We start from the raw sequence: 13,866 nt of genomic DNA, 5'->3' as shown, positions 1-13,866 counted from the left end.
TTCTTAAAAAATGACGAATAACTTACAAATTAAAGCACTTAGGTATAGGGAATGCTTAAGAAATAAAAAAGTACCATAAAATTTAATTTCATTACAATACTAAAATACAGGATGTTCTATTTAAGAAAACTCAGAAAATACTCATTCCGAGTTTCGACCAACCCTGTATACTAAAATTAAACATTTCGCTATATTATTAATGATTAACAGTAGTAGACTATACTAAAAATTGTTTGAATGTAAATAAAAAATTTGATGTCAAATCACTACACTTCTACAGGGTGTAGATTTTGCTACGAAATTAACAAAAAAACGTAATTAACTTTTAAACTACCTCGTATAATATTACAAAACCATATATTTTAAGAAAGGAAACATCGAGGAGAATTCAAAAATGTAAAAATATACAGGGTGTTCTATTTAAAAAAACATAAGTTTGTGTCACCCTGTCAATACGGATGCCACTGTATATTTGAAAATATTTTTAAAATATGGTACTATGTGTGCTCCACCTTTTACCTAAATAACTTTTTTTCGTATCTCTTTCGACAAACGAGTAATTGGACTTTGTCACACTAATGCCCCACCCTGTAGAAACGTGGCAAAATAAAGAAATGTGTCGCTTCAGATATGTGTCAAACGAAAGCTCTAAAGTCGAAAAAAAGAAACACTTAGAGAGGGAGAGTGAGAAAGAAAAAGGGGATAAAGCCAGCAATCGGGAATGAGCGAGAATAGATAAGTTATTTAAATTGCATACGAGTATCCTATTTACCTATTTTTGTACTATACTAATATGACATCAAATAACGAAGTCTAGTTCTCATACTCTTTTAACCCTAAGCAACCTCTTTTTTATAAGATACATTAGCCAAACACTTTCCTAAGTTATTATGTACTATAAGCTACTAAGGGTTGATTCGATGATTTTTTCTTATGCTTTCGTTTTTCTTTATCTTTCTGCTTAGATGGAACTAGTTAATCCTTCCTTTATTGGTTTTATAATCCTTTTTTATTGATTTTGTACATGCTTCTTCCAATTACTTACTGAAATCATCTTCGACATCTTCTACCCCCCATTTTTTACATCTTTATTTTGGTCTTGTCTCAGATCTGGTATCATGAACCTTATTTTGGTGTCACAAAAATTATTTGTTTACTAACCGGCCCTATTCAACTCTGTATTTTACTAAGCATTTTATCTGTCAAACTATGTTATTGATTGCTCAATCATTGGTTCCGTGGACCATTATCGTCTTTCACATAATTTACAAAAATGAAAATTTAATTTACAAAATAGTCATTAAACATTAAAATGTGCGCTCTGAAGATATAAAATTAAAATAAGACATTCAAAAGTTAATTGAAGGAAAGATATTATGAGAAAGAGCTAATAATTTATGGTTAAAATGTTATTTGCAATTATCTTAAAAATTGATAGTAAACATAGTAAAATTATAATATTTTTATGTCATTTAAAAGTCACTTGTAATAATATTTCATCATAATATTTTTTTAATTGTAATGTTTATACTCAACTATTAGTCTATGGGGCAGATGGGGATTGAATATGCACATTTATGTCCCCTCGATTTGACGTTTTTTTTTATGTTTTTTTGGTAAGTACACTTAGTCCATGATTCTTTACCCGTGCGTCATCATTTAAAGCATACGAAATAAGTCGGAAATCTATTCCACGCAACAGCAAGTGACAGAAAGTGGCTATTACTGCGATCACGGCTTATATAAAATTTGATGTTTTAAAATAAATAGAATTTAAAATTTTGGTGCAGAATTACAGCTACATTTGAAGTAGCTTAATAAATTATTTCAATATCATTAGTGATATTAAATATTTGTTATAATGCAAATATTTGAAAATAAAATATTTTCTTTTTGATGTTTATTTCACTTTTACGGAAATTTAAACAAAATCATCCCTTAACAACTGTAAATAAGGTTAACTTTGTATGTACTTAAATTAATATCAAAATAAAATACACTTACCATAAAATTTCAAACTCCTGTATAAAACCAAATGTGATAACAACTGTTGGTTTAATATAAATAACTTATAAATGTAAAAACAGGACAAAAAACAATAAAAAATCTAACAAATTGACAGTGACAAGTAAACAAACCAGAAACGTCACAAATTGTACTTATAGTCTGAAAACGTTCCCAAGCGTGTTTTTGTACCTATCTGTTTTTTTGGATGTACTGACTCTAGAGCGTTTATAAAAATAACATGTGCCTTTACTTAATAACAGGCGGTATCTGGTATGTCTTTAGTTTCATACGTGGAAGACAATGATGCTAGATAAAAAGTATGTGTTTGATCTCGCCAGGTATTAATGACGAACGGGTAAAGAACCATGGACTCAACAGTAGATTAGATTTTTTCGAGGGGACCAATTTGAAGACCCCTTAGATAATATGTCATTTTGTGATTGTTTCTCCCAAACTATTAGAGAAATTTAATTTCACGAAAATGAAAATTGTTTCTTTTGAAAAGATACACAAAATGGCGTCTGGTAAACTTTCATTGGATTGTTAGGAGCGGAGTTATAACAAATTTCGTAAAAAAAATTGTAAAATAGGCATTCAATGGGGCTTTTCCAAGTATAACTCAGTTTTCATACGTGCGATTAACTTTCAAACCTCTCTCATTTTAAAGATAATTGTTAAAAAAAACTTTGCAAAATTACTTTATCTTTATTGATAAAAATATTATAAAAATGAAACAATACAAATTTCAGTAAAATGTTGCGAATTACCTACTTTGTTTATAAGAGATTTAAACAAAATTAAGCTATAATCTTTGAAAATCTGGCTAATAAGAACAACTCAAAGAGAATATTTTAAGCTTTTGTAAAAATTTCTAAAATAACGCGCTCTGCGCGCGCATATTAGACAAGGCGAAAACGGCGGGTTCGTTGAGAAAAATATTCCCATGAGATTTTTTTGCATAATTACATTCGTGAGACATCCCAGAATAAGGTTCAAGAAGTCGCCCACGTGAAAAATGGGCCAAATTTTTTTTAACAATTTTTTTTAATCAAATTGCAAAAATCAATATTTTTGACCCGGACAATTTTTTTGTAGGTTTTTTGGACCATTCTGGATAAAAAAGGTCTCTTATAATTTTTCTCTAAAGTTGATCGTTTTCGAGTTATAAGCAATTTAAAATTGAAAAAATCGAAAAATGGCGATTTTTAAGGCTTAATAACTAATAACTCGGTTAAAAGTTATTATTATGAAAGTCAGAAAGTGACTAAATCAAAGTTTAATGCCCCGCTACAAGATCCCGAAGAAATTTTTGTCATTATTTTATTACTAAGCTGTTATTTTTAAGTAATAATATTGAGCGCCATGCACGTGGTAGCCCGCCGTAATTACTGAGTGCGAGAGAGATGCCACTCCGGCAGTCCAATTGTGCATCTTACTTGCACTCAATATTATTACTGCATGGCGCTCAATATTATTACTTAAAAATAACAGTTTAGTAATAAAATAATGACAAAAATTTCTTCGGGATCTTGTAGGGGGGCATTAAACTTTGATTTAGTCACTTTCTGACTTTCATAATAATAACTTTTAACCGAGTTATTAAGCTTTGAAAATCGCCATTTTTCGTTTTTTTCAATTTTAAATCGCTTATAACTCGAAAACGATCAACTTTAGAGAAAAATTATAAGAGACCTTTTTTATCCAGAATGGTCCAAAAAACCTAAAAAAATTGTCCGGGCCAAAAATATTGACTTTTGCAATTTGATTATTAAAAATTGTTAAAAAAAAATTTGGCCCACGTTTCACGTGGGCGACTTCTTGAACCTTATTCTGGGATGTCTCACGAATGTAATTATGCAAAAAAATCTCATGGGAATATTTTTCCCAACGAACCCGCCGTTTTCGCCTTGTCTATATATCAATTTTCAGTATCTTGGCAAAAAATTAACATAGAAAAATTTACCAAAACTTAAAATTTTGGATTTGAGTTGTTTTTTAATTTTTAAGAGCCATATTTTCAAAGTTTATAGATTAATTTTGTTTAAATTTCTTATAAAAAAATTAATTAGCAACTTTTTAGTAAAATTTTTAGTTTAAAATTGTTTTAACTAAAGATAAAGTAATTCTGCAAACTTTTTTAAAGCTGAAATAATAACTTTTAAAATGAGGGGGTTTTGAAAGTTAATCGCATGTATCAAAGCCCCATGTGAGTTATACTTGAAAAAGCTCCAACGTATGCCTATTTTGCAATTGTTTTTCACGAAATTTGTGATAACTCCGGTTCTAACAATCAGATCAAAGTTTACCCAAAGCAATTTGGTACATTTTTTCAAAAGAGCAAAAAACATGAAAAAATCGTCAAGCTACCGAGTGGATATATGTAAAAGTGAACACTCAACCCCCTCCTTGCTTCTAGACTATAATATTGTAAACTTTACCGTAAATAATTCTTTATCTACTACCTGAACTTTTTAGATGCAATGTTACAAAGACGAGCTCGTGCCTCTAACTGTTCTAAAATATTTTATTCATTCACTTTTTCTATATTTTGATTAGTGATTTAATTTAACGCATGATATTAAATTTAATAAAAACGATAGAAGGGCAACGTTTTATTCGAGACGTAGACTACTTAAAGAATATTAAATTAAAAGCCAAGTCTCTTGAAAGATTTAGCATAGAATATTTCAGCTCACGTTGTGAATTAGTTAAGTACATTGATTCAATTTTTTATTATCAATAATATCTTTATTCTATTTTTAACCACAAAAATTTACCGTATTCATAGTTCATAGAAAAATATTATCAGGGGACACAGGAAATGAAATGACTATGATGAAATAAACTATGTCTACAAAAAAGGAATAGAGGCAGCGAGAAGGGAGGAAGACCAGATATTAAAATAACTTGAAAGGCGAAATGCAAATAATTAATTAAATAACTTAAAAGCAAAACAAAAAAGCACTAAAATCGGCCTTACCTCCGAAAAAAAAACTACAAGACGGGTCTTAATAATTCTTTTTGAATTCGATCCGCGAATGCATCAGGAAACTTTGTGACCCCTAGCCATGAGATAATATTGAAAAACTGCATACAAAAAATGCATTCTTAAAGTGCATTTCAAACAGATAATAAAAAAAATTCAGAATTCGTCAATTATCGGCGAAAATGAGTTCAATTTTGTTACACGGGGGTTTTTGGGGTCGCTGAAAGCGAATATGATACAATTTATGAGAAATGTTAATTTGTTTATATTTATTTTTTTTAACATTTAAAGATTATGCAAAAAAATGAAAAATTTATATTTTGTCGACAAAATATTAAATGGGCATCACATCTTTATTATATTTCTAAGTTTGATCAATGGCTCATGATTACTTTGGTTGTTATTGCGACTGTAAATTGTTAATTAATAATTGAATTGTTGCTAAAATATTCATTTAATTTTCACCGGCTTCTGCAGTAATAATATATACCAAGAAGGCTTTTATTTCACCAAGTTATTTAATTATTGATAAATAATTACTTGCCCAAAAAATTTATTTGAAAATTCGAGATTTTGTTGGGAAAACCCACATTTTCCGAGGAAAATTTTTGTCGGAACAAATCGGGAAAAACTTGCCTCTATGTAGAATTAAATTGGGGTGAATTTTGATTTAATTGTTTTTGGTGTAAAGTTAAAATCTTCGGAGTTATAGACCAATAATTGAAAAAAACACGATTTGGGGGCGCCATTTTGTTAATAAAAAAAGTAGCACACTATCTGCGAACTTTGCATACCTATATTATTAATATATAGGATCATAATTAATCATAATCATAATAAATTCATGTTGTTTTATAATCTAAATTTAACCCTCACGCACAAGTTGCAGTCCATGTGACTAACAACTTCAGTGAGAAACTGGGTTTATTTATTATGTACTATTAGGTTGCTACAAATAAAACTCTATTATTATAATATTCGATTCCAGCAATAAAATTGCTGATAAATAACCTTTCTTTGTACTTTACTAATTAGACCAGCGTATTATAACTACTTTTTTTTTTTTTTTTTTTTTTTTCAAAATTTATAGATTATGCAAAAAAAAAACGAAAAATTCATATTTTGTCGATAAAATATTAAATAAGCATCTCATCTTTATGGAGTCCGGCACTGATATCGAATAAGCACACATGCTTTTTGATCGATCCTGACAAATAGTAAATTTAACTTACAAAAACCAATCATAGTATTCTTACACTACGTTAACATCAAGTATAATAGTGTTAGTTAAGTGTGTATAGAAAAACATTTTCTGTGAGTACATATTTTTCTATTAATAAGTATTTCATAACCAAAGAATTTTAAAAAACCGTCAATAAACAACACCAGTCATTAATCGACACCAATTTTTTGTCTTTAAAGACAATTACCAAAAGCCGAAGCGGAACAGGTCCGTACTTAGGAAAATCAAATGGTGTTGAGAAATGGAATTCGACGTCACTAATAATAGCGATGAATCATTATCGCAATCCACATCACAAAAACCTTTATCTTACTCTGCTGCAGCTAGTAGACAAAAAGAAACAATCTATCCATCCAAGCTACAAGCAGTAGTTTTTAATTCTCTCAACGATGTTAAATTAGAAGAATACTTGTTAGCGGTAGGAGCTTTAGTTAGTCCAAAACACATTATTTTTTCATCAAGAATCACCAACAATCGTATCTGTATCTATTTCTCAACCAAACAAGTCGTAGATGAATTTTTTTCAAACAGTAGAGGTTTCATCACTGTAAACAATACACAAATTCAAGTCCGTAGACTAATTACTCCAAGTGAAAGACTCCTAATATCCAATGTTTCTCCCACTATCCCGCATAAGGTAATAGAAAACGAACTACTGCTCTTAGGGCTAAAACCAACTTCATCAATGTCATTTTTGCGAATAGGAACCAACAATCCTGAATACAAACATGTACTCAGTTTCCGTCGACATATTTACGTATCTCCACCCACAGGTCCAATTCCCGATACCATTTTAATAACTCATGAAGATACTACAAATCGAATTTTTTTGACATTAGACAACTTATGTTTCATTTGCAAACAACATGGCCATATTTCCAGTAGTTGCTCAGTAAATGTAAATCACTCAGAAACAGCTGTCCCAACTGCTACACTTTCAAACAGAAACGAACCTAGTACAGTAACTTCAACAGAAACGACTGCTATTACACCTTCAACAACATGCACTTCTACAAACATATCAAATAATTCAACGCCACTAACAAAAATATTATCTACAACCAACCTAACACCTCTTGATACATCAACTACAGATAATACAATGCCAGTGATATCTAAACCAAATATATCCATCTCATCAGCCCCCTCACCTCACATAGTCATAACTAACCAGCCTTCATCTTCCAGTCTAAGCAATAATTCTTGCTCGGTTAATGAAAATAAAGAGAATCCAGCACCAAAAGAATTTAGCGTATCCAACGAAGAAAATACATCTAAATCATCCTCCAAACGAACTGTATCTGAAGCAATATCACCCCCGATTGAGACATCAGCTAGTGACGATGTATTTTCAAAGCCAACTCAGAAACAAAAAAGAATAAAAACAAAAATATCAACAATACCAGTAGAAACGCTAATGCAACCAATTAAAGAATTATTCAATTCCGAAAAGCAAATATTAACTTTTGAGGAAACAGTTGATTTATTTGAAAACGCTCATGGAACAAAAGATGTTATCAGCGTTGTAAATAAATATACAGTAGACATTCTAGGATTTAAAAAACTCATAACCAAAATTCATTCATATACATCCGAACGCTCATTAAAATTGAAATGTACAAAGCTTAACAAAAAAATTACGAGACAGCTCACAAAAGACAACTACGAGGATGAAGAACCTGACACGGATACATCGACTGAATTATCCCAGGAGCTGAACATTCAATAATTATAACTATAACATTCAACAAACTAACAAAATTTTCTAAATCCTATCATATATATACAGACGCTTCTAAAACATCTACTGGAGTTGGGGCAGCTGTCATTACTCCAAATAGTACACTTGAGTATAAACTACCATCCTTAAGCTGTATACATACTGGCGAGCTATACGCCATCTATCAATCTCTCGTTCATATTAACTCCAGTAATATATCCATTGCTCTTATAATTACCGATTCCCTCAGTTCCATCCATACCATTAACCAACTGTACACGAAGCATCAAATTGCTTTCCTAATTAAAAAAGAACTAGCTACCATTCAAAACAACAACCATATTGTACAATTCCTATGGGTTCCTTCACACATTGGCCTCCAAGGAAATGAAGCGGCGGATCGGACAGCCCAACAAGCCAGGGACAGTGAAACCGCGAGTGAAGTGAGAGATGTAGTTCTTAATGATTTAAAATCATTTATTAAAGTGAAAGTCAAAAATCTGTGGCAAAACCAGTGGGACAGTTCAACTTCAAAACTTCGCGAAGTGAAAACGTTTGTAAAACCGTGGAAATCTCAAATTCACAACAGAACTCACCATGACATTGTTACTCGCCTTCGTCTAGGACATACCCGACTTACCCACGGACACATAATTGGTCACACTAATCCCACTTTATGTGAAAACTGTAATATCCCACTAAGTGTTAAGCATGTACTTGCAGAGTGTCCAAAATACCAGTTACAGAGACAGAACAACCACATCATCGGATCAACAAGTGAAATCTTAGGAGAAAATTGTAAAATTGAACACTTGGTAAAATTCCTTAAAGATATCAATGTATTTAACAAAATCTAACATCTGTAAATAAATTACCTTATGTATATGTATATGTCGCTAATAACCTCCGAGGTTGATGCGACTATTTTGTAAAATAAAAAAAAAAAATCTCATCTTTATAATCTTTATAAGTTTGATCAATGTATCATGATTATTTTGGTTATTATTGCGATCGTAAATTGTTAATTAACAATTGAATTGTTGCTAAAATATTCGTTTAATTTTCACCAGCTTCTGGAATTACAATCTATACCAAGAAAGCTTTGATGTCACTAAGTCATTTAATTATTGATTAATAATTACTTACCTAAAACTTTATTTGAAAATTAGAGACTTTGCTGGAAAAACCCGCATTTTCCGAGGAAAATTTTCATCGGACCAAATCGGAAAAAACATATCTCTATGCAGAATTTAATTGTGGTGAATTTTTATTTGGGTGTTTTTGTTGTAAAGTTAAAATCTTCGGAGTTATAGAGCAATAATTGAAAAAAATACGATTTGTCGGCGCCATTTTGTTTATAAAAAAGTAGCACACTATCTGCGGACTTTGCATACCTATATTATTAATATATAGGATCTTATAATTCGATTCCAGCAATAAAATTGCTGGTAAATAACTTTTCCATGAATTTTGCTAATTAGCCCAGAGTATAAGAAGAATTAAAAATAAGTCCCATCAATTGAAGTGCCACGCAAATTGTGTCAATGTTAAATAAAAATAATTTTTAGCATTCAAATCGGGGGAACGAGGAGGCCATTCAATATTACTTAATCTATCAATATATCGTCCGGAAAATGTCTGATTAAATAACGCCGAACATTGAGCTCCATTTTGTTTAAACCATATCTCATTAAAATTGACTCCAAACTTGTTACTCAGAGTAGGTACAATTTCTAAGTAAGTATTGTATAATTTTAGAATCAATCTTAACAAAGGCAAGGATGACCTGTCGAAACGTTGATTTGTATATGGAAAATAAAATCTAGTTCCAAATCTAAAACATAAATATTTATAATCTCTAAAAACCAAAGCTCAGAAGCACGAGGGTTTACTATGAGACGCCCTATATAGTCTCATAAGTAATAACTAATATTATCACGGTATTAATTTACCCCATAATATTTTTCTTTTCTGGCTTACCATTTCTTTTCCACTTCTAATGTGGAAGCTAAAAGCACCAAAGGTAAAGTAAAATTTACAACTTCGGTTGAAATAGAGTCGTAGAGAAGGATATATGCAAAAGCCTCTCGCTAAGGGTGAAAAATAATAGCGTGGGGTCAGTTTTCCCGCAGGAGTCGTAAGGAGTAAACTATCCAAGACGACTTTAGATGGACATTTCGGCCGCAAAAGCTCTCCTTATGTCTCCACATTTATAAATAAAATACATTAAGCCCTATATGTGTGTATAAGATATCAGCATTTGGAAAGTTTAGCATTACATTACATTAGAACTCGGTGAATGGATATGAATTGACCCAAGACCAGTTCGCCGTGAGATATCCTTGCAAAAAATATTACTTTATCAATTGATGGATTCGACCGTTACTTGATGGAAGTTCATTTTATATAACAGTAAAACACTGAAAACGTTTGTTTTCTATACTTCCACAAAATTTATTACAACTATGTGACTACAGCTGTTTCGGCAGAGTGCCTTTCTCAAGTGATTTAGATTACTATGGGTTTGTCTTTTTAAAAGTCTTTAACTGAAGAGGTTGAGGAGTGGGGAGCTGTTTGTCTCGAGTTGGTCATTCAGAATTATATCTGTATTTTTCATTTTATTAATTTCCATAGATTCTAATAAAGATAGCTTAAGGCCTTTATTTTGAATATAAAGAATTTGAAACTGTTCATTAAAAGAATGATTATCATCCAGAAGGTGAGGTGCGTATGTAGAAGTGTCTGTTTTTCTATTGTTGAAAGCCCGTTTGTATTCTGCTATCCGTTTGTCAAAGGTTCTGCCAGTTTGACCGATGTAAGTTTTCGGACAGTCACCACAAGTTAGTTTGTAAACACCACTTTGTAGTTGTTTTCTCTTTCGGCTCTTATTGTTCTTAATATAGTTGCTTAAGTTGTTGTTAGTTCTGAAAGCTGGTGTTATTCCTTTCTTTTTATGTATCTGGCTATTTTTGTTGTTATCTTGCCAGATTATGTGATAGAGCAGAAGGTACTGGGTTCTTTCTGTGGTGGTGGATAGACTAATTTCAGGGCTTTCTTATGGAGTTTTTGGTTTAAAATTTTGTTAATTGTTTTTTCGTTATAGCCATTGTTTACTGCGATTTGTTTATATCCCATGTCAAAAAATAACTTCGAGATAGAACTGAACATCATTAAACAAATCGCAGTAAACAATGGCTATAACGAACAAACAATTAACAAAATTTTAAACCAAAAACTCCATAAGAAAGCCCTGAAATTAGTCTATCCACCACCACAGAAAAAACCCAGTACCTTCTGCTCTATCACATAATCTGGCAAGATAACAACAAAAATAGCCAGATACATAAAAAGAAAGGAATAACACCAGCTTTCAGAACTAACAACAACTTAAGCACATATATTAAGAACAATAAGAGCCGAAAGAGAAAACAACTACAAAGTGGTGTTTACAAACTAACTTGTGGTGACTGTCCGAAAACTTACATCGGTCAAACTGGCAGAACCTTTGACAAACGGATAGCAGAATACAAACGGGCTTTCAACAATAGAAAAACAGACACTTCTACATACGCACTTCTAGATCATAATCATTTTTTTAATGAACAGTTTCAAATTCTGCATATTCAAAATAAAGGCCTTAAGCTATCTTTATTAGAATCTATGGAAATTAATAAATTGATAAATACAGATATAATTCTGAATGACCAACTCGAGACAAACAACTTCCCACTCCTCAACCTCTTCAGTTAAAGACTTTTAAAAAGACAAACCCATAGTAATCTAAATCACTTGAGAAAGGCACTCTACCGAAACAGCTGCAGTCACATAGTTGTAAGAAATAAATTTTGTGGAAGTATAGAAAACAAACGTTTTCAGTGTTTTATTGTTATATTACTTTATCAATTTAAAATATTGATACGTCGAATATTTGATAAACAGTTTATTGTTAATGTGGACGATGCAGGTGTACAGCATTGAGATTTGCTTATTACTGTAGTCTTTATATTCATGTATACATAAAGGGTTGACAACAGCTAGTGCTGTTTCCCATCCGTCAGCCAGAACTTCCATTTTTTTCGATCTTCCCAGTCTCCGTCTTCGAATCCTTTCCTTGACATGACTTCGTCGACTTCGTTTTTCCAAGATCTTCTCAGTCGTCCTCTCCTTCTTGTTCTTTTTGGGCTCCATTCTGCAACCTTGTTTATCCATGTGTTTTCTGCTCTGCGTACGTGACCGTACCAGTTTAGGCTTTTCTCGTATATATATTGCAGAGCATCTATTTCCACTTTCATTCTTCTACTTATCTCCTCATTTGGTATTCTGTGTCTTCTGGTAAGACCACAGCATCTTCTCCAGTATTCCATTTCGGTCACCAGAATGCTCCCTTGGTTCTTTTTGTTTATGGCTCAAATAGGATAAAGATTACTATGCTCAAATTTCATCAGAAATATTTAAAACTGATAAGTATTTTTTGAGGATATCTTGCCGGGAAACTAAAATTTTGCCGTTGACGTTAATGATTACAAATGTAAAATTTAAATAATAAAATTAAAATTAAATAATAAAATTAATTAAATCATAAGGACACGGAACATGCCGCCCGCCTTGGACTACTGAAGTTCAAAATGAAGTTTAAAAGTGAACACAATTTCTTCACGCAGCACTTGTACTCTCCAGTTTTAATTTTCATAGTTACCACCCTGGCAATGCTGTCCTCTCCAGGGTGCACCCACTTGATGCGTCCAACTGCCCATTGCAACGGTGGAAAATTGTCTTGAAGAATTAACAGCGAAACATCCACCATTATTCTATTATCAGTAGCATCAACATTATTGCTGCTGATCAGTCGTTGAAGATAATCTTTATACCATCGTTTTCAGACTGCCGCTTCAATTGGAGGGCATGCTACCACGCTGATAATGTATTGGATGACATATCGGAAAAGTCAGTCTCAGGATAGCTTGTTATCGGACCGCCAATTAAAAAATGTCCATGGCTAAGGGTGAAAAATTATAGCATTGGGTCGTAAGGAGTAAACTGTCCAAGAAGACTTTAGATGGACATTTCGGCCGCAAAAGCTCTCCTTACTTTGTATACATTATGCGAAATTAATCCAGATATGCCCTCCTACAAGTCATCCTGCAAGGAAAAATATTTTGAAAGCGGTGTCCAGGAAGGAACAAGAAGAAGATCCTGGTTAAAGAACCTCAGAACCTTGAACAACATACCAAATGTGCAGCTTTTCCGCGCTGCTGCAGATTGCCATGATGATCTTCAACATTTGTCAGGGCTAGGCACATCAACAGAAAAAGAATGTGTTATATTTTTTATGGTGACTTACACATTACTGAAATTTGCATTTATTTGCAACAAATTTTCTTTATTCTTCTTCCAATGGCGCTCAGCCCAAATTGAGCATTGGCATCCTGTAACTTCTGCCTCCAACAAAACCTGCCACATGTTGCTCACCTCCAAGTTGCGACGTTCACTAAATTATGCGCGGTTGCTGCCACTTCGCTCTGTTTATCTTTTAGGTGGCCTCCCGTTTGGTTTTATGCCCTGAATTTTACCATATATACTCTTCTCAGCAATCTGTGACCATCCATCCTGACTAGATGAGTAGTCCATAGAAGTCTCTGGAGTCTAGCGATTTCTGAGATAATTGTTTTTATTTGAACAATTCGTGAATTTTATCTCCATATCTCATGTTTAGTTCTTTCGGGTCTAAAGATGTTTCTTAAAATGTTTCTTTTTAATACGTCCAATTTTCTTTTTGTGCTTTTTTTGGCATCACCCATGTCCCATTTTCATAACATACTATGGGTCTAATGGTGGTTTTATATACCTTAATCTTTGATGTCAAATGTACGGTTTTGGAGCAGAATATGATAGTCATCGAGCAACAGAATT

At 32.3% G+C, this 13,866-nt stretch overlaps 1 protein-coding gene across 2 annotated transcripts in view; it reads left to right on the top strand.

The window, feature by feature from the left end:
* The window catches only part of LOC114339800 (protein nubbin), a 413,621-nt gene that overhangs the window by 319,393 nt on the left and 80,362 nt on the right, over positions 1-13,866 (top strand). The gene's annotated exons all lie outside the window — the stretch shown is intronic.

This window comes from Diabrotica virgifera, chromosome 8, assembly GCF_917563875.1.
Source record: "Diabrotica virgifera virgifera chromosome 8, PGI_DIABVI_V3a".
In the NCBI taxonomy this organism is placed as follows: Eukaryota; Metazoa; Arthropoda; class Insecta; order Coleoptera; family Chrysomelidae; genus Diabrotica; species Diabrotica virgifera.
Note: the sequence above shows the minus strand (reverse complement) of the source record. Positions and strands in the feature narration are given on the sequence as shown.